Source organism: Stegodyphus dumicola, chromosome 3 (genome assembly GCF_044657685.1).
Source record: "Stegodyphus dumicola isolate Sdum_Otavi_A_Nest chromosome 3, ASM4465768v1".
Lineage (NCBI taxonomy): Eukaryota > Metazoa > Arthropoda > Arachnida > Araneae > Eresidae > Stegodyphus > Stegodyphus dumicola.
Genome location: NC_140770.1, coordinates 206,931,574 through 206,959,195, shown reverse-complemented (window position 1 = coordinate 206,959,195; position 27,622 = coordinate 206,931,574). Strand labels below are relative to the sequence as shown.

Below are 27,622 nucleotides of genomic sequence, written 5' to 3'. Positions count from 1 at the left end.
ACACAGTTAACAAAGCTAATTTTTAAACATATTATTATTATTTTGAAATAAACTGTGTTTTTTATCCTGACTGTTTTCCTAAATATTGGCAAGAGAACTCTTCGGGCAATCCGTGACACAAATAAATCCATTAAACTCTCCTGCCAACTCTATTAACTACATAGCAGGTAGCAGTGAAATCGTGCTGCCATCTATTGCCAGTGTTCTGTAATTTTTGTGCGAAGAATAGAATCATCACTTAAAGAGAATTAAATCAATGTCGTAAATCGTTCAGAATTACAAGAAGTATTTATCTATAAGTACATTATTAAATAATATTTGTCTCTGATTTAACTCAGGAACAGCTGTGTTATTCTATGCGTAAATGGCCTACTGTCTTCTCAATGTAACGAGAAAGCTACTTATAGGATTATATATACCTATACATTTTTTTAAAATTATATTTAGTATCTATCTTTTGAGTATTTTTTATATATCTATTTAATTACTTTTCCAACTCAGTCCTGGTTAATTTAATTGAATTGACTCCCTTTACTTAATTATTTTTAATAATTTGATTAAATTTTTTTTAAAAAATTAGTTCATTCTTTGCCTGTTTAATTATAATTAAATTAAATTAAATTATTATTATTATTATTATTATTATATATTCATACGTCTATATAAAGCATAAACATCTTTGATAAAAGCTTTCTAATGCTTTTTAATTTGTCTCTGCATGTAACTGTCAGTACTAATAAATCAGGCAACTTTGGCCATTCGACAAAATGTAAGATATTTATCTTTAAACTTTAATCTATCTGTTACTGATTAACTAAGCTATTTAAAAACAATCGATGCAGTTCGTAAAAGTATTATTTTTTACTTTCTAAACAGATTGATTTAAATAAAAATGCATTTGATTCATGATATATCTAATTAAGGTACAACTCTGATATACGCCCTAATTTCACCAAATGTGGCGATATGTGTTCTGCGCTGGCTTCTGGCGCGATTGCGTGTTCTATGGCAACCCTGTTGACGTTGAACAATCTTTCGCTGGAGCTCGTTGATTCGCGTCTGTGTCTGAGAAGATGGGAGGAAAAGATAAAATGGTAGTTGTTGAATTGAAGTTCGATAAAAGGATATATCAATTGTGGCCATCCTGTTGAAGGGTAGTGGGTATTTGGAGTTGTGGAAAGAGGGTCTGGGAGATTATTTTTAATGGCTGTGCATGATAGAAGTAGGGATTTGTGATTTTATTTATTTGTGAACCATAGTATGAATTTTCTGGAGTGTGTCTGGCTGTCATGTAAATACGATAGTGATTACGTGGCGGCATGTTAAAGGCGGTATGAAATTGGTATTTCTGCTGCTCGAGAAAGCATTAATTCATGGTAAGTGCATTTTATTTTATTCTTGTTTTTATTTTGTAGAATGTTATGTTCATTGGTTATTTAGTATGAATTTCTGTCGTTATTGTTGTTTTTGAAACAGAACGCTGTGTACATGGTATTATTTGAAATTTATTGCTATTATGTTATTTTACTAAAGCGAGGTGTGCGTAGATCGTAGATTCGTTCCTTGCCTAAATTGTGCAATTCGTAGATGTTTTTTTAAGTTTAAACAGGATGCTGTGTACATGGTATTCTTTGAAATTTATTGTTATGTTAATTTATTAAAGCGAGGTGTGCGTAGTTCGTAGATTCGTTCCTTGCCTAAATTGTGCAATTCGTAGATGTTTTTTTAAGTTTAAACAGGTTCCTGTGTACATGGTATTCTTTGAAATTTATTGTTGTTATGTTAATTTATTAAAGCGAGGTGTGCGTAATTTGTAAATTCGTTCGTTGCCTACATTGTGCCATTCGTAGACTTTTTTTAAGTTAAAAAATTTTTGGTTAGAAACTTTACGTTTTTGCTATCTAAATTTTTTGTTTTTGTTTCGGATTTTTAGTTTAAATCGTGTGTTCAAAATGTAGTTTTTGCATGTGCGAAAACCGCGTTTTTGGAGACATTTTAAGCTTAAAGTTCGAAATATAGACAAAAAATTTAGATAGTAACATGGCAGCGTGAAGTTTCTCGCCAAAAATATTTGGCGACTTGAGGGCGCATCTCAGAGTAGTTCCCTAATTAAAAACATTAAATATTTTTATAGAATTACGTTACATGTTTTTTTACTTTTCAAATATACTACAATCTATGCATGATGTCCCCATGTTAGTTTAAGTGTGTACTCATCTCGTATCCTATAAAATATTTCAATATTCCACTTTGGTCATCTCTGATAAATCTGTACGGATAAACCATATTTAACTTTGAAACAGCCCTTATAGGCGACAGTTATAATTTGAACGCTTTCACATTTTTATTTATTTTAAAATATCGGAATTCTTAAATAGTAGTGCATTTCTGCTTAGACGTTTCCTGAGGAATGGCTGATGGCTAAATCCAAGTACTCAGTTTCTCTTTGTAAACATGCTTTCCTCCGCACGGCTTCAGAATGACATGGTGCAAAAGAAATAACAACTAATAATTATTATTACTCGTACATTATTTTAACAATGCGTAATAGTAATACCATTAACTTTTGGAATTTTCTACACTTGTTGCAAGTACTTACAAATCGGCATCCACTGAAAGGTATGTGGAAGGAGAGAAATTGGTAGAACCACTTCAGTCAGCTATGTGGTTGGACATCGTAGACGGCTAACATGATCTGTTTGTTCGACGTATTTTCTTGATATTCGGCAATATAAATAAACTTTAAAATGCGGGGTGACGCCAAAATTACGAAGCATACTTAAAAGAAAGCCAATTTCATTGGTGGAGATTACGTTAACAATTTTAGATTGTCTTAAAAACAGACAAGGTTCAACATCTATGGCTAGAGAGCTTGTTTAAAAATAAGCCACAGTGAGAAACTCTTACAAAAATGAAGCTGCGACAGTCAGTATCTTCTGGGTCAAAATTTAGTGCAAAATCAACATCATACACAACAGGTGTTATCATTAAAAAAATAGAAAAAGCTCTAGTAATATGGAAGAGTATACTCTAGTAATATAGAAGATAATACGCAAAAAAAAAGATTTTCATGGATGACAACAGTAATCAGCAGATGGCTATTTTTATAAGCAGATTGATGAACGGGAATCGAGTGATGCTGTAGAGACTCTTCTATTCAAAATGAGAATAATGAATTACTGTAGGCGTGAAATGGCTGTTTCGATTTCTGAAAACACATGCAATGTGTAGCATTAAAATAAAAGGTGTTCCCTGATGAAACAGTAAATGAAGAATTTGTTTCGTAGTTATCCAAAATAACTAGAGGGAGAATACACTTGGACTAAGTTTTCAAAGCAAATGAAACAGGGGGGAAAAAAATGCAAATTTAGAGAAAGCTGAAAAACTGCTAATGGTTTTAAAGTTGCAAAATATCATGTTACTTTGTTAATGCGTAGCAGTCCTTCAGGGTGTATTATGAAATCTTTACTTATTAATCGAGCAAATCGTTTAGGCGCGAATAAAAGCTGTCGACTTGAATAATCTACAAGACATTGGATGTCGAATATAAAACCATGGATGACTGTCGGAATGTTTTCAAAAACCTTTTCGTTCCTGAAACACGAAAATACGCAGAGAATAAAGATATCTTATTATTTGTAGACAATACATCTGCAGATATGGGCATATTACACTGAAACGCTCAAATACGAAAGTTTTATTCCTGCCGCGCAATAGCAGCAAAATCAGAGTAGTATTGCGACATTTAAAGCATATTACATTAAAAGAACTTTCCGCTGTATCTTGGACACGTTCGTTAAAGATTCTTATAATTATGGACGCATGGAAAAAATTTCAATAAAGGACTGCGTACAATGTTGGTATATTGTTATCAGAATTAAAGCCGTCCTCTGAATGCATGGTTAAGACTAATTTGGCCAGAATGTTTAAAACTAAGCATATTAGTTTCGAACCCCATCTCTTTTCAATTATTGCTTTCAATTATCATAATTGTGGTACATGCAGTTGGTCGAGTAGGCTTTGATTGGCGAGAAGGCTTACGGCTGAGTATGTCGCTGAATTAACTGCTGAGCAGAAGTTTTCCAATGAGGAAGAAAAATTCAAAATCATTTTAGAGGATCGCACCAGCCCCAAGGAAACTTGGACCTTATAAGAGATAAGGTCTTATAAGGTTCATGCAAGGAAAGTTATGACGTTGGCGAAAGATGTCCAATAACAGCGGATTCAATCCCTGGAGGCCTGCAACAGAAAAATATGTTTGAAACATTTGAGAGGTAGAGTAGACTTTAAGGTACCCCTTGTATTATGGCGAAGTTGTTTGATTTATCGCCATGTTGTTGTTTGATTTATCGCCAAGTTGTTGTTTCATTTATGGAAGTCTGAGTAGTTGAATGTTATGGAAACCCTATTGCGACGTAATCGGGTGCATGATTCTGGGAAATTTTGAATCATGGGATGTTTTGTAAGCGTTTTCATGGTGTATGTTGGTTTGATTCTTTAAACGGTAGAATGGCCGAATGTAGTAAGATTAATTTGAAGTTTCTGTACGATTTGGAGCAAAAGGGGAAAAGAGCTTTAATTGACTGGTGTGTAAATGAAGGTTTACTTAGTAGCCATTATAAGTGCCCTGTATGTAGGAAGGATATGCGTCTAGTCGAACGTAAAAACCGTTTAGATGGATTTGAATGGTTTTGTAGGAAGAAAGGTTCAGATGGTCACTTTGTGAAGCGTCCAATCAGAAAGAGTACCTGGTTTGAAAAATGTCATTTGAGTATGATTGATATTTTGATTTTTACGTGGCTCTGAGTGTACGAAGCGAATTCGAAAATCATGGTAAGTGAATATTTGCTTCTGGTAGTGCTTAAATGTATAACATGTTTTTCCTTTTTTATGTTAGTTTATTGTTTGGTTTAAAATGTATTTTATTGAGATTATGTACTTTTTGTTTGCCTATATTGTAGAATTTGGTGCTCCTTTGACTTTTTAAGTGAAAATATATCGATGTGTACATGGATAAAGTAAAGAGTGTGCGCAATGCAAGTTTGTGCAATTCTGGGATTTTTTTAAGTAAAAATAGGTTGACGTGTACATGGATAAAGTTAAAAGAGGGCGCGATGCCATTTTTGTGCGATTCGGGAATTTTTTTTAAGTGAAAATATGTCGATGTGTACATGGATACCGAGTTTGTGCAATTGTTTGTCTTGTTATTTTGGCTTTGTGTAGCAGCGATTTTTGGCGCAAAAACCTCTGCTTCGCAAGCCAAAATAACGAGTCAAAGAATTGCATAAAATCGGTATCCATGTACCGCCAAAACTCGCCAAGGGGTATCGCTAAACTATACTTTTACCCATTTGAGTTGAATATGTACATAGCCTACCTTAACAGAGGTATAATAAATTACCCACTTAAATTGTGTAATCTTTGTTATATTTTTAAAAATTTATTTGTATATATAATGTTATCTTTTTTAATAAAATTAAGATACACTAAACGATAACGATTATTATTATTTTGTATCCTGAACTGATTTTTACACAAAGAAACCCATCTACTATTACTCTATTTTAGTATTTTTCTTTTACACGGTATCGTGCGGAACGTACCCACTGCTTAAATCGAGAATCGTGCGTACAATTTGTCAACTCAAAATTTCTCCACGATGCAGCATTGTACCTAAAGCAGTGCTGTCATCTGTTGTGAGTTTTGTCAATGATTTGCGTGAATTGATATGTATTGCTTTAGTAAGCTTTTCCAAAATAATGGAGTATTCAGCAAATGTTACTTAAATCTTCTGCTATAGTTCAAGCTTTAAAAATTGCGAATGAAATGTGAAACCTCGGTTCGCGTATTTAATTCGTTCCTGAAAGAAAGAAAATTTTCATAATCCTAAATAATTTTCATCTATAGGAATTAATATAAAATTAATTAGTTCGTTCCAGGACCTCGATAATTGCTTATTTAACTTTATAACAATATTCTGTGTACGTTCGTAATCCAAAACCAATGGAAGTAACTAAATATCAAACAAAAAACATGAACACAATAAGAAATTAATAAAAAAAGATGAAAGCGTAATATAATTTCACTGTAATCAGGGCTTAATTTCTAAAAGTAGAAGTGCCGGAGCCCTATGAAAGACTATCACGAAAGAGGAACAAGAGTAAATAAATAAACAAAAAGACTATTAAAATTATTAATAATTCAAAAATTAAATAGTTAATGAGTATCAAATTAATTCATAATTATTTAATTGATATTGCTAATTAACAGTTATTAAACATTATTTAACTTGTAATTATTGCTTAATTAATTCCCAATTTATTATTAATCAATTACTATTTATTATAATAATCAACACGTAAAGTAATTAAATAATTAAAATTAAATAAAATGTAAAGAGATAAATTAAAATTTAATAAGCGATTTTTAATATAATTATTTAATTTTATTAATAATTTATTAATTTTATTGCTAAAAATAAAATTTTCTAGATCGAATTTCTACTAAAATAATTATTCCGTGACATAAAAAAGTGCCGGAGCCTTCTTAATTAGGGCTCCGGTGCGCTCCGACTAGAATTAGAATATATCCCAAAAACTAAGAAGTACCGGAGCCGGGCTCCGGCGCAATTTAAGCTCTGACTGTAACTGTAGAAAGGAAAGTGGACGGCATAAGTGAAAAATGATGTGGAAGATGTCATTGTTTTGATGCGAAATTCATTTTCATTAAAACATCAGATTAACTGTCTTTAGGAGACACCTTCTTTTGTCTCTTCTTTGTCTCTAAGCGCCACTCTATTTGAGACTTACTGGACCTCTGACAAAATTTTGCAAATATGATTTGTTGTTGCCTTTGTTTTAAAATGTTTCTAAAGTGAGACATGGCATAGTCATTGAAAACGCTTGTTGTGTAGCCAGCTCCTGCTTTGTTAGCGTGAAATCTGTACGTCAAAACTTTGTGTCATCTTACCTCTTTGCATATATTTCGCGGATCAGAAAACTAGCGTCATATTTTTCTTTCCTCGTATTTCTCTGAAGATATTTCTGCCAAAATCATTCTTTATTGCTGCTTCTGAAGTTCTCCTATTGCGCTCATTTTTACAATTTCCTAGTCACTTCTCCACTGTTAACGTCCTAGCCTATAATTTTGCCTAGAGACACAATATCATAGATAAAAAAAATGTCCTAAACGTAAAAGTGCGAAGTCTCTGCCTGCGGCTCAGTCTGCCCGTAATTTCTTCCAAGCAGCATTCATGTTTCTGTAAATCATTTGTTGCCGGGCTTTGTTAATAAGAGTTAAGCAATTAAAATGATGTGGCACAAATTACTTCAAAACACCTTTGAAAGTCATATGATCTTGACTTGTGTCTTCGTTTCATCGAGACACCGTTCGTCATCCGAGGCATTTTTTGTTCAGAACCGAATTGTTCGTGATGTGAGGCGCTTGTGATCCGATGTTCCTCTGTACTTGCAATATGAAGAAAAGCATTAATATTTTATAAATACCAGTTATGTTTTATTTTTAAGGTGACAGGACTTCAAGTAAGCATATTATCTGCTTATATTTTTGCAACAAAAACAGATATGATGGATATCAAAGATGGAGGAAACATAATAATAATTAATTATAATAAACATAATATTAATAATAATGTAATTAAGGTAATAATAATTAATTATAATAAACATAATAATAATATAATTTATAATAATAATAACAATAAAGCATAGCAAGTATACAGTAATAATAATTTAATATAACAAATGAAAAATATAATAAACCAATAATAATGGTAACTTCAATTTTTGGGCCTTTTTGTATATTGCTTTATACTAAATTAAAATTGCTGTGTTCTATATAACAAAGCTTAAATTAACTCAGTCTTTAAATGCAGCCAGTTGCAGATACGATCAATCAAACCTCTTAAACTGTACAAAGTTTATTTTTCAAATTTCTTTAACACAAGAAACGTAGCTATTACAGCTAATTTTGTTTAAAAGCGATTCACTTTTCCCATAAATGCAAAAAATTCGGTAACTGTATAAATTATTCAAAAACAGGTGTAAATTTACTATTCATAAATGCTGAAAAGAGAAAACGAGGCAAAAAGAGTTTTAAAAACCTGTTATACAAGCAAATGCGAAGTTAGACTTTCCAATGTTGAGATATACTCCAGTGACAAAAAGAAATATCTGGACACTGAGTAACTGATCAAAACTGAAAAAATAAAATGATTATCCAGTTAAATTAACCACTTCGATCCCTTCATACATGTTTTCTAATCTTTTCTAAATTTCCTTCATGATAATTGAATGAAAAATTATACTTAATAAATTTTTGTAGTTTGTGCTAGCATCGGATTACAGTAATGTAATACAGACATGAATTGACAAATAGTATAACTGAGAAAAAAAATGCTCTTCCTCAAGGGGAAAAAAATCCTTGAAATAATTATTTACGTGGTTTGAAAATTGAATGTACAACGTACACAAATAAGAAGAGATATCATGATAATCCCAGAATAATAAGGTCCCTTATTCAAGTGAAATAATTGCAAAAATTTAAGAATTCAATAACAAGTGACTAGCTAGAGTGATTTAATCGCATACAGTTCATTGGTATCTTAAGGTATGACTTGTCAGGCCAGTTTTTTTTTAACATTCTGGGATGAGCATAGGCGCGTCCCTCCTACGTCACATATGATGACAGTACCTACTATTTAATAGCCCAACCTTTCTCAATTATCAACCAGTGAGAGTTTGAGCTATTGTGCTAATCATAGAAAGGATAGTCGCATTGTGGAGGCAGCTTTATGGGAGTCAGGCCATGTATGGCCGGGCACTCTTGAAAATAGTTTAGGGTATTCTAGCAAAAGCGGCAGTGCTATTCTTCTCTTAAAATCGCCTCAATATACTATGCTGCTGTTAGAATCCTGTAGAGAACTGAAGAGTTTCTAGTTCTCGTAAAAACTGGCTTTTCAGACAGTTACTGCAGGTGTAGGAGAATTACAACTTTTTTCAATGAAAGCAGAATCCATGCACATGTCAGCCCGTCTCCAAATACGTACCGTGAGGGCCACTGACGCCCAGGACAAACAGAGATGCATCATTGTACACAACCCCACATATCAACAGAGTTCCAGTTGATCGGAGAAGACATGGCTGGAAATGGCACTGGAGACTAGATGGTCAATAAACGAAGCTACTGTGAATCGGTATAACGATTAACGATGTTGACTGCCGTCTCATGCGGCCCGGGTTCGAGCACTGGAGAAGGCAATGATGTTTATAAATACATGGTATTTGTTTATAAATACGTGGCTGTTTATAAGTACATGATGCGAGACGAAAGTCCTCCCAAATGGTTTCGTGGCAGAGGATTAAAATTGAGGCGGAGCTACACTGCTAATGCACTGGGAACAAGTCGGCACAGCAAACTCTCGTCGAACGTTGGGATAACCTCATTAACATATTGTTCGTACAGCAAAATCGCGTTCCGAAAAGTTAACTTGCTATGAAAAAATATGTTTAGGTGTATGAGAAAATATGCATAAATTAAACAAATCTAAATGCTGTTGTAAATAAAAGGAAAAAGCAAAACAGCTGAAAAATTATGAAAAATTTTTTATTACTTTTTAAGTACGTTAAGTACGTGATACATTTTTTTTTTTTTTTTTTTTTTTTTAATCTAATGGCTTTTGTTTGGAACAATGATGCAACTCCTCAAAAACTTTACGATAAGGAGCGCAGAATTTTTCAATGTTTCTCATAAAGCTTCTCCCTTTTTTTCTACATTGCAAAATTTGACAATTCCTGAGCCTTTTTTTTTATAAGGCGCTTTATGCTTTACATTATTATTGTTTTCATTGTCGGCTCTCTGCCTCTGCACCTTCATGAGGACAACAGACCTGATGCTTAAGCTCATTTCGTGTCCTCCGGAGGAAGAGATTTATTATCTATGCACCAGAGCCAAGGCCCTCGAGGTCTGGGTAGAGGATATAATTTAAAAAATAATTTTAAAAAAAACATTGTAGAGTTAAATGGGCATTCAAGACCCTTTATTTGGGAATCCCGCATTGTTACAAGTGAACAATATGTGATAAGCTTAAAAGTTATAATGTATAAATTACAGGATTATTTACATCAAATTTCACAGAAGCACATACTGTGCCAAATATTATAGGAACGTTTTACAGAATATATGTAAGTATCAAAATAATAATTCACAGAAATATTTACTTACTATTTACAGCATTACGGTTTAGGCACATGACTAAAATATGCGAGTTACAGTTAAAATGTTAGATGAGAATGAACAGTGAATTTCGCATTGTAGATTAGAAGTAACGTGCTATATGAAAGATCCAAATATTATCAGCATTAGAGTTAATATATACAGTTACCTTGAGAGCTTTCGTTAGATCTTTTCATTTTTCACTAATCGAGCACTCCAGGTCTGAACGTTATTTTCAGAGGGCTCTAAGAGATTCATGTCCTATGTTAGGGTACAGTCATGTAAGTAATGTCTGAAATTACCTACTTTACTACAGAAGCACTGGTCCAACTCTTATAGACAGGGCCAGTGCAGGATAGTGTTCAGTGTATAGTTAGGTCAGCATGGAGCTTTCTGACTTTAGAGTTTTCTGACAAGAGTAGTGTAAAATAGTCATAGGTGATGCGCACTGTTTTCTCTTTTCCAAAATTGCCAACTTTTGCCCTCATTTTATCAGGTTCAATGTTTCTTCTAACCTTCTTCGGAAACATACAATGACCTGACTAGGAACAGAGAGCTTACTAAATCTATGTTCACTAATTGTAGTAAGTAGACAGGATACAGACGAAGGGTATACAAAACCCTTTATTTTTCTTTATATACAATGACTTCCGTACTTCGGAATACAATGACCCTCCACTCGGGGTCTAACGTAAAAGGTATAAAAAATAAAACTAAACTCTAATTTAACTTTAGAATAACACACGTGGAAGATTGGTCTTATAATAACAGGAAGCGTATGTAGCACAGAGACTGTGAACACTACAATACGTTTAATTTATTAAGAGGATTAAAACCTCTGGCTTGGAAGGCAAATAGCAACTGCGTAACTTCTAAGGTAAGCGGCCTGCTTCGAACTCACTGCTTCCTCTCTCTCGCTTGGCAAAAAGGCCACACTTAAATACTTGGCGTTCGCCAGACAAACTTTGCATAAAAACCTTCACGCTTATAATTCTGGCCGGAAGTAGAAAATAAGAAGTGATAGTAAAGATTTAAAATAAAATAAACGTTAGTAAAACTTAAGATCCTTACATACTTCTCGCCAGAGTTAATTAGTTTGAAACTGAGGTCTAAAACGACCTTGTTGAAAACTTTTAGCTCTAGAATATAACGCGAGGCCAACTTTTTACAATCATAACTTCGTTAGAAACTAGAAAATTTAAAAGAAAGAAATTTGTTACAATAGCAGCTCCCAGGATCTACAACAATCTTTTTTTTTTTTTTTCATCTGTACTGCATCTAAACAGGAGCTTTATTCAATTCTGGTTCCTTCCAGAGATCTGGAAGGAAAACTAGTTTAATGAAATGTTACACAATAACATTGCAAATAACATATAGAATATACTTCTCTTAACATTCTTATTTCATTCATGACTATTTTAATTATCTCTCCCCTTGCTCTCTGACATGTGTTGTAAAAGAACACCAAACACGAATGTGTTTATGTCTATGTGTTCAACACTTCCTCCTACAATCAAAACACTAACGTGTTAAAATTCAACATAACGAGACCTCTTAACACACCCTACTTTCAACTCTAAACCCTGAGGTACTATTCTAAAAGTGGCTAACTCTAAAGTGTAGCGTCAGAGAGCCTAACTACATCATTCAACCTTTAACATATATTCGCCATGATTTAGTCTTTACAGTCACACGAATAACAAATTTTTAACATTACTTTCACTTTTACCATATCACGGTATTTCTTAACATTTAAAATAACAGAACACATGTATATAAGAACATATCAACATGCCGTTAATTTTACACATTTGAAAACATACATTAGTAGTACATTGTTAACTTCTATTCTTTTCAAAGCAAGTGCCAATTCTTTCTACATTGAAATAATACTACATTTCAAAAAGTCTTTCAGACTAAAACTTCTTTCTTGCTAGAATGTTTTAAATAAAATTTATACAATAACGTTTTACAATATTTAAGTCTTTACACAACGCTATTATACATCAACTTTAGTTTTACGCGCGAGTAATTGAAAAACATAATAAGAAAATCGGTCACAACTCATTTCTCGCCTTTTTGGCGATAAAGGTAGACCTCGCATGAGGTAAAACTTCTTGAAATCTGCCACTTGCAGTAAGAATGAAAGATTAACTTAAGTTTGCAACGTAACATAAAATTTTACTTATCTTTGTAATATTCGGACATCCTTTTCTGGGCCCAGTCTTTAAAGGTACTGCAGACCGTAGCCTGGTTTATCCTCCTTCTTGTACGGGCTCGCCCTTCAGTGCTTTCCTCTGGAAGCTTCCGTTTTTCACCAGTACGGCCACCCTTGAACACCTTCCTTTTTCCCTCTGCTTGTGGTCTTGGCCGTTTGAAGGCAGCTGGTCTTGGCGGAACCGGGAAACTTCTGTCATGATCCTGCTTGGACCTCGTTGTTGGCCGTTCAAATTTTTCTTGTACTTTTTCCTCCGCCGCTGATGGCCCTTCCGCAGTTCGGCGACTTTTGCTGCGGAGAGTTCTGTCGGATGAGTCGATCCTCCGTTTTAAAGCCGGGTTATAGTTGCCGTCCTTTCTTCTGGTCCTCTTCACATACGTCGTCCTTCTCCCTTCTTCATTCTGGGGGTGTTCGTGAACTCTGTTTTCTGGACGGTGGAACGGCTTCTTTTTCTTTTTACCTTCAATTTTTCCGCGGGGCAATTTTCTTTTCACTTGCTTCTGTCTCTCATTGGCTTGCCCTTGTACTTGTCGTTTTCCCACCTTGGAACTTGTACCTGCGGTGTCTGCCGTGCCGGATCCTGCAAAAGATCTGAAAAGATTTGCATTTTATTACGATCGAAGTAGGGCTTAATTTGATCAATATTTGCGGAACAAGTTTCACCATTTCTGGCCTTTAACACTACAACAGCGTGAGTTATTTTTTCTATAACATATGGTCCTTCAAATCGTGGAAAACGTTTGGCAGTTTTATCTTCTGATGCTGAAGAAAGTGAATGCTTAATTTTTAGTACTTCATCCCCTACTTTATAAGTTACTCCCCGTCGTTTCAGATCGTAATATAACTTCTGTTTTTTTTGTGCTACTTCCGTATTCTTTTTTGCTTCTTTTATTAGTTTTTCTATATCACCCATTGTAAATTCTGGGGCTCTTTGTTGCACATAACATAATTTATCTAACGGTGTTATAATCTTTCTGCCTAGAAATAACTCAGCAGGAGTTTTTCCCGTTGTATCATGTTTTGCGGTCCTAAGGGCGAAAGCAAATTCATTGACATAGTTAACCCAGCTTTTATGAAAATTTTTAACATAACTACGGATAATTTTCACTATATTTCTGTTGACCCGTTCCGCTATATTTGATTGCGGCCGATACGGGACCATTTTTAAATGACGTATGCCCAGTTTTTGGCACATGTCTTCAAATATATTACTTACAAATTGAGGACCATTATCCGATATAACTTTTAGGGGCGCCCCGTATTTTAAAATATATTTATTTAAAATAGAATCAGTAACTAATTTCGCGGAGGCTCGTTTTAAGGGAACAATTTCGGTCCATTTACTAAAATGATCAACCATAACAAGGAGATAGCGACTTTTATTTAACTGACTTTTTGGGAAAGGGCCCAATAAATCGATGCCAATTATTTCATTTGGAAATTCGGATTTAATACTATTTAGAAACTCGGCCGGGCGGAAATTAATATAATTAACGGCTTGACATGTTGGGCAGGACTGGACATACGCCCTTGTTAACTTTTGCAGTTCAGGAAAGTAGACTGCCTCGCGTACGCGTTGGATAGTTTTTCGAATACCAGCATGAGAAGCTAAAGGGCTGTCATGGAGCTCTTGCAGGATATTTAATCTAAGACTAGCTGGGATAACAGGTCGAAATTCGTTGTTGGAATTCGTAGTTTTTGTGTAGAATAATAGACCATTTTTAGTTCGTAATGGGCCGCCCTATTTCTTATCGCCACAATATCTTGGTGGCTAAAATTTTCAGGATCCTTCAAATACTCATAAATATTTCCAAACTCAGGATCCTTACCCAGTTCGGTTATTACAGTTTCTCGATAATTTATTGTACACGCTGTAAGCATTGCAACTTTTACGGTATTACCCTGTTCGTCTAATTTAATTCGTGATAGGGCATCTGCTACGATATTTTCCTTTCCGGGGGTATGCTTGATTACCAGATTATATTCTTGCAGCTTGAGTGCCCATCTTATTAACCTTGGGGATAAATTTTTCCCTGAGTACAATCTAGTTACCGCCGCATGATCAGAATATACTGTTATCGGCGTCTTTCCAAAATAGACTCGGAACTTTTGAACTGCTAACAGAACTGCAAGTGCCTCTCTCTCGGTCGCGGAATAGTTTCTTTGTGTTTGATTTAAAGTTCGGCTAAAATATGCCACGGGCTGCTGATTTTGCGAAAGTACCGCTCCTACCGCATAATCCGAAGCATCCGCTGAAATTTCTAAATTTTCATCCTTTTCAGGAAATTTCAACACAGGGGCTTGCGTTAATGCTTGTTTTAATTTTTCGAAAGCACTATTGGCTTCGGCCGTCCACGAGAATCTTGCCTTTTTTCTTTTTAATTTTAACAATGGCTCAGCGATAGCCGCAAAATCTTTTATAAAGGACCTATAATATGAACAAAGTCCTAGAAAAGAAGAGAGCTTCTTTGCAGTGTTTGGAGTCGGATACTTTTGTACAGCGATTATTTTTGATTCATCTGTCTCGATCCCTTTTTGCGATATTTTGTAACCTAAATATTTTAATTCAGGGGCTGCAAATTTGCACTTTTCGACATTAACTTTTAGACCGGCCTCATTTAATAAAGAAAACACCTGTCTTAAATCCTGTATATGTTGGTCGAGATTATCACTAGTAATAATGATATCGTCTAAATAGATAAATGTGGACTTTCCAAGAACAGGTCTTAACACAATGTCCATGCATCGCTGAAATGTTGCTGGGGCCCCAGAAAGGCCAAACGGCATACGCAAAAATGCATAAGTGCCAGACTTGGTTATAAAAGCAGTCTTAGGCACGTCCTCAGGCCTGACCCCTATTTGAAAATAACCATTCGTTAAGTCTAAAGTCGTCATAAATTTGGTTGATTTTATGTTCCTTAAAATTTCTTCTATGATCGGTAACGGATATACCGGATATTTCGTTATGGGATTTAATTTACGGTAATCAATAGCGAATCTCCACCTTTTTGGATGCTCCAAAGGATAATCATTATTTTTCTTACATAAAACCACCGGGCTAGCATAACTACTTGAGATGGGCGTTATGATCTTTTTACGTAGCATATCGGTAATATGCCATTCTATAATTTTTTCCTTATTCTTATCATACCGGTATGGTTTTTGACGAACCGGCAATGCATGTCCGGTGTCAATACTATGGTTAGTAACCTGAGTAAATCCTGGAATATCACTAAATAAGGAAGCAAATTCACTTACCACTTGTCGGATTCTATCTTGCTCGTCATTAGGCAGGTGGTCAAGATTTAACCTTGGCGGTTCAACCTTTTCTACACGCACTGGTTTCATTGTCAGCCTAAGGGACGCTTCATTAAAATCCAGTGTAGCTTGTGCGTCTGAAAGAAAGTCTATTCCTAGGATTAAATGTGCTTGCAAATTCTTTACTATAAAAAACATCACCTTTACTTGTTCGTCCTTGATACGGATATATAAAGGTACTTTACCTACGCACTTACATTCTTTTCCTTGCGCCGCTAATACTGTCGTATTATCCGCATTATATATGCGGTATTTGCGAAAATACTTTCTAAAAAAGACTTCTGCCACACAGGAACACTGCGCGCCGGTATCCAGGAGTGCGGTGGCCGGGATATTATTTACCAACACTTCAATCTTCGGAAGAGTCAAATTTTTCACCATTACTGTATTTAACTTGAAGGAAGAGGGGTTTTCGTGGCCTTCGGATTTCCGCACCCTCTCGTCAGCAGAAATCCGTTTTAGTTTAAATTATTTTTCCTTTCCGTGCTTTCCTTCTTTTTCCCCTGGCCTTGAGACTTTTTTCCTGGGTTGCTATTGAACTGTCGACGTTCGCCGGCTGTTGTTGAATGCTCGGGTTTCCTTGCCCACTGATTCGCTTTTTCTCCGTAGCCGTATGCTTGAGTTTGTTGTAGTCTTGGCGTACCAAATTGGTTTCGCTGTTGATATTGGCGTCTTCTTTCGACGTCCGCCGTTCTTCTACTTTCAAACTGGATTGCTAGCTCAAATAACTTTTCCAGTGTAGTGGGATTTCTTAATTCAATAAAGTCTTGCACTTGGGGTAGTAACCTCGGCAAAATCACTTGAATTATTTCAGGATCCGGACGGTTTCCATACAAGAGCTTGAAAACGTGAATTTTTCTTAAAATAAAGCTCGACAGGTTTTCGATTCTTTGTTGATATATGCTAAAAAGTTCCGTTTCTAATTTCGCACGATCCCTTACAACAGGGAAGGCTTTTAGTAGGGCAGTCTTGAAATTTTCATAAGTATAGGTGGGACTTCCTGCTTGACCCAAGAGACTTCTGCCGATACATTTGAACCAGTTAAGCGCTTGGCCCCTCAAAGCGCTGGTAGCTAAGGTAACTTTTTGAAACTCGTGCACGGGGTAGAGCATGAAGTGGTCATCCAATTTTTCCAAAAAACTGGTTACCGGTGAGTTTCCATTAAAAGTTGCTTCTGGTTTCATCGAAGCGCGCATGGTCTGGACGATGTAACCAAATCCTTCCAGGGCGGCAGCTGGCATTTCTGGATTCTGAGCCGTTTCTGCAGGCAGCACAGGTTCTTCTTGAAATTCGGCCATGGTTATTCTTCGTCGGGCGCCACTATCAGGTTCAATGTTTCTTCTAACCTTCTTCGGAAACATACAATGACCTGACTAGGAACAGAGAGCTTACTAAAGCTATGTTCACTAATTGTAGTAAGTAGACAGGATACAGACGAAGGGTATACAAAACCCTTTATTTTTCTTTATATACAATGACTTCCGTACTTCGGAATACAATGACCCTCCACTCGGGGTCTAACGTAAAAGGTATAAAAAATAAAACTAAACTCTAATTTAACTTTAGAATAACACACGTGGAAGATTGGCCTTATAATAACAGGAAGCGTATGTAGCACAGAGACTGTGAACACTACAATACGTTTAATTTATTAAGAGGATTAAAACCTCTGGCCTGGAAGGCAAATAGCAACTGCGTAACTTCTAAGGTAAGCGGCCTGCTTCGAACTCACTGCTTCCTCTCTCTCGCTTGGCAAAAAGGCCACACTTAAATACTTGGCGTTCGCCAGACAAACTTTGCATAAAAACCTTCACGCTTATAATTCTGGCCGGAAGTAGAAAATAAGAAGTGATAGTAAAGATTTAAAATAAAATAAACGTTAGTAAAACTTAAGATCCTTACAATTTATTTCTTCTTTTCAGGGTTGACTCCAGAATGAAAAATGTGTCCCGTAACTTGGCCATGTGTATGTTATTGCTACCTTTTCCATCATTGCCCGCCCATTTATTTTCCTCGTGCCCTACGCGAGCTTTAATTAATTGCAGGGGATGAGAACGTCGCCACTGAGAAGTTCCCTAGTAGTATATAACAGTTCATTTTAGAGGTACAACTACTGACAGCTTCAATATTAGACACACTGTCTGTGCGTATAACTGTTCGAAAGTTTTTACCGACAGCCCCTTTAGCCCACTGTGCCTCTCTGCCTACGGACAGCCCACTCTGCCTTCAGAGTTAAGGTTTCTCAGTGTCGGCTAGTATGATAACATCATCGAATTCTTCATTCGTAGATTTATTCGGGATTCAAAGCAGAATACGTGTTGAGTGAAGCTTAATTTTAGCAAAATTTTCATATCACTCGATCTATCAGTGAGATTTCTTGTAACTTCCTGATACCGGATATATGAACTATGTAGTAGTGAAATGGAAACGTGAAAGAGTTATAAAACACTCGATCCCGATATCTGGGAAGTTAAAAATATGACAGTTAGGATCTTCAATACTTTGAAAGTATAACATAATCATACCAGTTCTGATTGGAATTATAACGTTTTTATGGGTTTGGCGTATTAAAATACCTTTTCTTGCTAGACCGTCCCGTATAAAATTATGTTCATAAAAATTCAAAATTTCCTCACATTTCTTATGAATGTAGTTGAAATGTTCTGGTTCTTAATTTGTTGACTATGATTACTCCCAGGTATTTCATGTTTGCTACGAATTTTATTTTTGTTCCATTATATAGGAGTCTTGGATTCCTTATGCGAGTGCCTCCTCTGAGATATAATATTCCCGAAGTCTTGTCGAGATTAAATTCCAGGTTTTCTTCTCTCTTCCAACGATCCATCACTGTAACTACTTCCTGAAATTTCTTTTCTAGTTTTTCAAGTGAGACTTCTTTTATAAGTAGCATGAGATCGTCAGCAAAACATATCGTTTCTACGTCTTCTGGTAGGTCTTGTGAGATCAATGTATTCATGATCATGTTCCAGAGCAGCGGCGAGCTACATGACCCCTGTGGACACTCTCTGTACGGATCAAATTCTACTGTATTAAAGCCCAAGGAAAATATAACTTTTCTTTCACTAAAATAACTTTTCTTCAATAAATAAGGTATAATAGCATAATCTATAAGGTATTTTCTCCCTCTTTTCTGCGTGCCTTCGTGTTGTAACGGTAGCACACTCGGCGCGTATTCAAGATGTCCAGGTTCGAGTCCCGGCAAGGGCATTGCACATTTCTTCAGTTTCCGGAAATCGAAAAAAATCCTAATGACTGTACAAATCAATAACTCCAATTCATTGCGCTCATATATCCGGATTATATTTCGACGACCATTGGCCAGTCTTTTACTGGCATGTAGTTCCGGCTTATGTTATTGTTCGTACGAACTGGCTTTTTTAGTTCAACGATACAGCCCTTCTGTTATTATTACAGGAGATTCCAAATCAAGACATTATAACAATCCAGAATTTCATCCTGAGTTAATCCATTATCTTAATTACCCTTGAGTATAAGCTTATATTCTTGTTGGTAGAATTATGAGGTTACATCGATGCAGAAACTTGAATAAATCCGCCGGGATTCGAATTCCGGACCTCCTGAATACGTGTTGAGCGTACTCGGGGATGCTTCCAGTTACCTCCGAAGACACGTTGAAAGGAGGGAGAAAATGCCTTATATATTCTAGACGAGTCATATTCTGTTCTAGTTTACCATGCTTTGCTTCCATGCTACTTATGGACAGTACAAAAGTTCATTCAAATCAAGCAATATTCTCAGAGCCATTTAAAGAAAAATTAAGGGGAGTAAAAATGTATTCTGGGTGCTGGTGTTGTTAAAATAATTACAAAGTTATTGACATAGATCAGGGGCCCCCAACCTTTTTGTCCCTAAGAGCACATTCTAGACTATCTGTTAGACAGCGGGCACCGTTTACTTTTAAAAAGTGAATTTATAGTTGGATAGAGTTAATAACATATTTACATAAAAAAAAAAAAAAAAAAAAAGAGATCGGTCGTATTTCGCTTTGTGCTGATGTATGTGTTGGACGAAATTTCTATTTTATTAAAAAATGATAAAACTTTCACGTATAATTTTATTGAAAATTAAAACATTTTTTATCGAGATCGCACAGCGGCGGGCGTCATGATGTCCACGGGCATAGGATTGGGAATCCCTGACATAGATGCAATGTCTCCCCCCATAAAAGTGTACCTAAAAACCGCGGATTGATTTAACCAAAGCCAAGGATTGATTAATTAAGAAAAGAAATGGGTACTGATGAAGTGTCTGCTAACCTTCTGTACTTTTCTGAAGATCTATAGATTTGTATCAACTCGCGCCTTTTAAACCTGTCGCAGAAGAAAACATCAGGAATGTGAACAAATTTGCAAATATATCAAATGTTTTCATACGTATGTGAGCTTCGTAACTCAGGGTCGAGATACATCCACTCAAAATAAGAAGTGCAGTAACACATAACTACAGTAAACTGCATAAAAAATAGAGTAGATGGAAGAAATAATAAAATGTAATGTGCACAATTCCCAGCTTTACTACGCTTTGAAGAATCGTAACGGTAAAACATCAATATCGACAACAAAGATTTGTGAGCTTTCGAAATGCTCGAAACTGAAAATAAGTTTAAATACTCCTTTTATTATTTCTTGCTTATAAAGTTTGTTTGCAGAATCTAATGACCTTGAGAGGAAAAAGAGAGATTGGTCTACAACTAGTGATTCTAAGCTTAGCTAGACCTTGTACTTTTCCGAAATGCTCTAATACCAGTCATAAACTTCACAAATATTTACAGATGTTCTAAGTATCACTTGAGCGCACAAATTCGAGAAAATAATTTACATGGAACAAGATTATGCGTTCACACAAGTGATGTCAGCAAGCATGTTTTCCTATTGTTACTCATATCCATGCGTTATGTAAAGTGTTGCAAGTTTTGTAATAAATTTCTTTAACTTTTGTCTCTCTCTCTCTCTCTTTTTTTAAGAATTAAGGAATGTGACTTTTTAATTTAATGATTATTTTACCATTATTGCTGAGGGATGAATTTCAAATACATAATGCATGTTAGAACATCAGTGCGTTGCACTAAAGAGTAAAACAACACAAATGTGATAGTTTAACAAATAAATTGAATATAAACGCATTTAATATGGTGCAAAATAAAACTGTTCTTATTGAATGCGGGTGCTCAGATTGGTACAACAGTTTATGTATATTGAAATAAACAAGCAAGGCTCTCTGCTGAAGACCTCTAGTAAGTACAATAGTTTTCATTATTACTGAGAGCCACCAATGGCGAATTTACTCAATTTCTATCTCATCTGACTTTTGAATTCTGACTGACAATTCATCTTAAAACACAGAGTATGTTTTCTAGTTTTTAGTGATTTGGAAGGAACCTTCGAATTTAAAATACCAGTGCTTAGTTAAAAAAAATGCTTTAATGATTTGGAAGGAACCTTCGAATTTAAAATACCGGTGTTTAGTTTTAAAAAAATTGTAAAGAACCAATTTTTTTTTCTAAAAGATCCAATATTAACTCCTGTAATAATTTAGTAGTAAAAGGATACTGAGCAAATTACTATACATTTTTATTTATATTATATGCGTATTTATATTATTAAGTAAAAATTTAATTGACTTTTTTTTTTCTTTCTTTCTTTCTTTCTTTTTTAATTACAGTCATCCCTCGTCGCTTCGAGCTTCGACTTTCGCGGCTTTTTCAGATATATTCGTTAAAATGTTTATACAGTGAGTGCTCGGTTATCTAAGTACCCCCCTTTATTACAATGAAATTTAAAATTATTGTTCGTATGGCACCCCTGCAAATCTTCCAACGCCCATGTGTAGTCGCTCAACCACTCCTTGTGTGGGAGCAAGAAGGTTTTTTTCCAAAAAATCGGGTGTGGTGAAACCAAGCCAATCAGAGCTTGCTGTTCACTAACTAACTACGCTATCCTCTTCCTATCTTGCCACTGATTGGCTCAGTCTCACCCAAGTTCGTTTCCCACATACGCGCCCTACATCGCTATGCATCGGAAGCAGCTTTGCTCTTGTTAAGTGTCTGCGATTTTTGAAAACTTTTATCAAAGCCCCACTATGTCTCCTAAACATACTGCTTCTTCTAAAATTATAAAACTAAGCGCCGGAAAAAGATGCTTACTATCCATCAGAAGGTGAAATTCTCGGATAATTATCGAAAATGGCAATAAAATCGTGGAGGTTGTCCGCAAATACGACATAAATGAGTCTGTCGTTCGCTCCTTCCTAAAAGATATATATATATATAAAAAAAAAAAAAAATATGTCTCTTTCAACAAGGAAGCAAAACGTGTCGTGACAAGTAGTAATCAGTGCAGGATTTGCGTATGAACTCCACAAGTTATAACTTAGGCCCCGCGCTTTCTTGGAGGCCCCCCAAAACCGTCTAGGTACCCGAAAATCATATTTGGCACTGACATTTAACATCTGGGCTTATAAAGAGCCCCATGTCTCAAATAGCTAGGGCCTTATCAAGTCTAAATCCGGCCCTGGTTGTAAGAAGTTCACAGTGAAAACAGAGTCTGTCTTAGCCGGTTAGATCAGCGACAGCTGCAACAAAAATATTCCGTTGGATTCATTGATCATTCGGAAGAAGGCGAAGCAGCTCTATAAGTGCTTTGCGACTGACAAAACTCAAGCAGAACCCTCTTCCGCAACGTTTATTGATTTCACGGCGAGCAAGGGTTGGTTCGAGACTTTCCAAAAGAGGTGTCGTTCCCCACGAAGCTACCTCTGCTGAAGCAAAGAACTACGTAAACAACACCAGAAGATCATTGAGAAAAGCGAGTATAATCCAGAAAAGGTGTTTAATATGGACGAAACAGGATTGTTCTGGAAAGAATGTTTTCCTGGATATTCATTTTCAAAGATGAGAGCAAGGTCTATGGCTTCAAGACGTATAAGCATCGCGTGACTATCGTATATGCGGAAATACTGAGAGAGCAAAAATCATACTGAGAGATTCTTGCCCTTATCTACAAGGCTAAGAACCCTACGGTCATGAAGAATAAAAACAAGAACCTGCTGCCAATGTATTATATGCAACATACCTAATGTATTATGGCTGGCAAGGACTGAATCACGAAGCAGTTGTCTTTGGACCGGTTTCACAAGTGCTTCATCTCTAAATCAAAGCTGTATCTCTCGGAAAAGGAACGCAAAACCTACCCTAACGACAGTGTGCAGATCGAGTTCCTTTCTCCTAACACCATTTCGCTGATCCAGCTAATGGATCAAGGCATTAATTGTTCGAGCCTTCAAGGCCTTTACACGAAAACATCCTGCAGCGTCTCGTTGAAGATATAGATTCTGAGGAAGGAATACTGGCGGAAGTGTACCATCACTACTTTTGTGAAGTACATCCAAGCCGTGTTAAATGACGTGAAAACGGAGACCGTGAAGGCAAGCTTAAAGAAACTGTGGTTTGAAATACGACTACAGAGGATTCACCCTAAAAAAGATATAAGCAACTCCGCAGTAGATAAGGCAATTAAGCTAGCTCGGATGCCGGGAGGAGAAAAGGTTTCGCGGATATGACCCGCGAAACGTTAATAAGCTGTTGGAGACGCATTCCGATTTCTGGTGGAAGTGACTAAGTCTGTGAGAGAGAAGCAGGAGGAAAACGCAGCCAGAAATACCTGGAAGTCAGGAGGAGGAAGTTTGCCTTACACTTGAACGTCTTTCGTAAGTCCTGAGAACTGTTAAGAAAGTACAGACATGATTGGCGAATTGGACACACGAATTCTACGAAAGCATTCCTCCTTTTAGGCAAATAACCGCGAGTGCTTTGCTATAACGAAATAAACTAAACTAAACCAACTTTAAGCGGAAGACGACCTGCTGAAGATCCTGCACCACCTGAACATTCTCCTATCGAGATTGTTCCTTCAGAGCAGCTGTAATCTTGCTCTTCTTTGCTGTGCAGCGAATCTCTTCATCTTCATTGCTTCGTCATCGAATAAGTTGACTATTTTCATAGGTTAGTGGTTGTCTGTTTGTAATTAAACGTACAATAAAAATATGTTATTGTGCGTTCTGACTAATCTCTCTTACACAAAATTCATTCTTAAAGCTCACAAAATTCATCACGACAAAGAGTTCAAGACTACGCTAAGTCGTTGGCAAAAAAATTACGCACCAGTACGATTTTGCCCAGTTGGGTTTTCCACCCCTCTTTTCTACCACTTATCGAGACGGGAGTACTTTAGGCTCGCGGTATATTTAGAGTGCCCCATGCCGCAAAGACACTATACATTTACAAACATCCATGTCTTCTCCTGTATTCGAGCTCAGGCCCTTCGGTAAGGTAATCAGAGTCACTAATCACTATCCCGTTTGAGCGGCACAATAATAATATGATCTTTGTAACGTCTAATATGTCTTATTTTCTCTTATTTTGTCTAATATATTGGATAATATGAATGTAATGCTGACTAAAAGGGTGTTACTTTATACTAAACTAAAGGGTTTTACTTTTACCAGAGGCTCTAATAATGTAAAAAAAGTATTTATGTCGTAAATAAGTTTTTTTAAGCTCTAACTACGAAAATATTCGATTTATAAATAAAACTCCGCGGAAACTCACCTATCGCGGTAGAGTCTGGAACTGATAAACCAAGATAAACGAGGGCTGCCGTTGTAATTCCGTTTTGAGCATACTGAAGTCAATCTCTCTCTCACACACTTTTTGTTTTCTTTTGTGTGTGTTAATTTCTTAGAACGAATATAAACTTTGCCAAATCAAGACCGGGGAAACAATACAAAATGATTCGATTTCGTAACTTTTACACAACTGAAATTAAAATTTAAATTTCCAAAACATGAATGTTTCCATCATTTGAAAAATTTTAGTAGCTGGAAGTATATGTCAAAGACCAAAAATTAAATACCGCATAAGGATTTTTATGGACATCAACTAGCCGAAATTTGGTAGCTAAACAACCTATACTATTCATCACTGATGAACTACGGGCTCGAATACAGCTAGCCGGGTAGAATCACACGAAGACGCTATGCAAAAGCTGAACCATTTTAGTGTAACACGTTGTAGAATTTCTTAGCACTGCTCGGAGTAACTACATAAAATACATAATTTCGTGATGAATGTTTGTGATACACTTTTAAAAACTGGGTCATTTACATCCCGTAAATGAGAAACCTGTGGTGTAAATGACCTTTACGTCTTAGATTTCTTAAATAACCCAGATGTTCTTTTTTTTTTTTTTTTTTTTTTTTTTTTTTTTTTCCAGCCTAAAGGGAGTTAACCCAGAAGGGCTAATAATTTCGTTTTGGCATTTTGCGTTGGTTCACTATAAACGGCGTTTCACTTTTCAAATTATTGCCATCAAATATTAGAGCCCTGCATTATATATAAAGAAATTAAATAATGAAGGATCTGCATGAATGTAGGTATGTTTCTCATACTGTGAAAAAAGAACCGGTACCTAGAGACATCAAACTTTGAATAATGTAGTCTTCCACTCGAAAATGGGTATCTGGAAGCCCAAATTTGATATTTGTTTTATTATCTATTTCACATTTTCTAAGACTTTAACAAATTTTTCATTAAGAAACTCAACGATTTCAAAGCGAGCAATGGTAACACTGCACGGAAAAAAAATTATCTCCTGCGCACGAGATTGCGTATCGGAAATTCTAAAGATATGCTCTTTTTAAATTGTTTTTTTTATATCTTTGGTTTTATGGTTTAAGTGCGATAGTTAATAAATAAAGATAACACACAAAACATTAAAAAAACGCCCCTTTGGGCGTAATATAAAATCTGAAAGCTTTCAGATAGTTCTTTTTCTTTTTGTAAGATCCTACGTTTTACCTACGTTTGGTTCTGATGTCTTCGGAATTTGATTGTTTTGATTTATTGATGCTTTTGAGAATTTTTAAAAGTCATTATTTTAATGTGAATTTGTCCGTTTACTTGAAAAAGAAAATTTATAATATTTTTTTTTTTTAAAGGGCAGAAAATGCATTACTGACACTGTCGCGATCGAAAGCACAATCATAGAATACTCATCTACAGATGAAGGGGTTCTACCATCGATTCTTGTTCGAGGCAAATCTTTATACAAAACCTGTATATAAGTTTGATAATATACAATTTTTTAACCTTTTTTATTTGATACCTTCTGTTACCACTACATATTGCATGAGATATACAGCGAAAAAGATGTATGGTAGAAAAGAAAAATCCTGCCGTCAGTGACTTTTAAGAAATATTTAAAATCATTAAAGAAAGTGAGCGCTTTTATGTCTCAGAAATTGTCTGAGAATGTCAAATTTAAGAAATGATGTAAGCCACCAGAATGCGGTAATATTGTTTACCTGACATCTCTTAGTAAAATTATATGAAATTTAAGTTTTTATACGGACTTGTAAAGAAAAACGTGAATGACGAAAACGTTTTCCACAGCCGAATTAATCAAATGGAAAAGGATACATTCTGACACAATTAAAATTACCCAAGATGTCTGAAATTTAAAGTTTTAGAGACCATATACAAATATTTCTAAAAAACAGCTACGGTTACGGATTTTTGAAAGTTACTTTTTCATCGGGAAAGCATTGATTTAAAAGCGATAGATTCCAGTTACCATTTTTAAAAATGCTAAAATTCGAAATTTTATATTTAAGGAAATAAAGTATTATGGTCCTTGATATTTCTTGCTTCCTCTTCCCCTGCAGTACTGATTTTGCAATGTCAAAACAGTCTTTCCTCCCCTCTTTATTAAATGTTTAGTAAAGTTTGATTTAATTGATTATTGCAAACCATGAAAGAGCTAAGGAGATTTTTCCTATGAAAACTTATTTGTCTTTACATTGCAAACAGGAAAAATCACGAAACGCGCATGCACCAAACATTTCGCCAGAAATGGGTCTCAGGCCAAACTATTAATGTTCAGCGTTTTTAACCCACTGAAAAGCCTTAATATGGTGAGGAAAAAACTTACTAACTGAAACTCACGTGTCTCGCAGTCAAAACTGTTACCTGAATCTGCTTTATTTGGTTCATTTCTTAAACTCGGATCACGGATCTATAGGACCAACCGTTAGAAAAATATTATACTCGAACATGCTGCATATTCACCAGTAAGTCTTAGATATGTTTTAATGAAAATGACATGTGAATATTATTAAATGTGATATGATATTGTTACGTTTTTCTCTTCCTTCACTTTCGTACGGGGTTCGTAGATTTGGAGTGAATAACGACGATATTTGATGAAATATCGAATCACACTATTTACCAATATTAATCAGAACAGCCCCAAAACACTTTTACAGTCGTCGAAGATCTACTACACAGCCTCCAGGTTATCAGGCTATCACGGTGAAGACAGCTTCACGGCAAAGCACTAGAGTACAGCTTCCGACTCTGCTCTGTCGTTCTCGGAACTCCACGTACTCTCGAGACTCTCCACGCTACAACTTGCAATGCACTCGACGACACACAGAGCACGGCTCCTGACTCTTCGGTTCAGTCGTTTTCGGAGCTCAACACGCTCTCTCGGCGATGCACTAACCGCGATACATTAAAAGACTCTTTCGATGCACTCGACGACCCACTCGGCACTCGCTGCCCGGCTCTCAACTCGATCGACTCCGCAGGGATTGACTCGCTAGACGAGACACCAACTCGATACAAACTCTCCGCGTACCAGCAGGGTTTATATAGCTTTTGCTTTGTGTTCGAGAACATTCTGGGCTAAACCGGTAAGAATTCGTTTCAGAAGGTTTTCCATGAGTCCATGGCATATCGCCAACTTCGTCGCCAAA

At 35.8% G+C, this 27,622-nt stretch overlaps 1 long non-coding RNA gene across 1 annotated transcript; it reads left to right on the top strand.

Moving 5' to 3' along the window:
- Positions 1-1,098: 1,098 nt before the first annotated feature.
- On the top strand, positions 1,099-25,959 carry LOC146998259 (uncharacterized). Its single transcript, XR_015040049.1, has 2 exons — positions 1,099-1,376; positions 25,805-25,959. It is a non-coding gene; the product is annotated as an uncharacterized LOC146998259 (long non-coding RNA).
- The last annotated feature ends 1,663 nt before the right edge of the window (positions 25,960-27,622 follow it).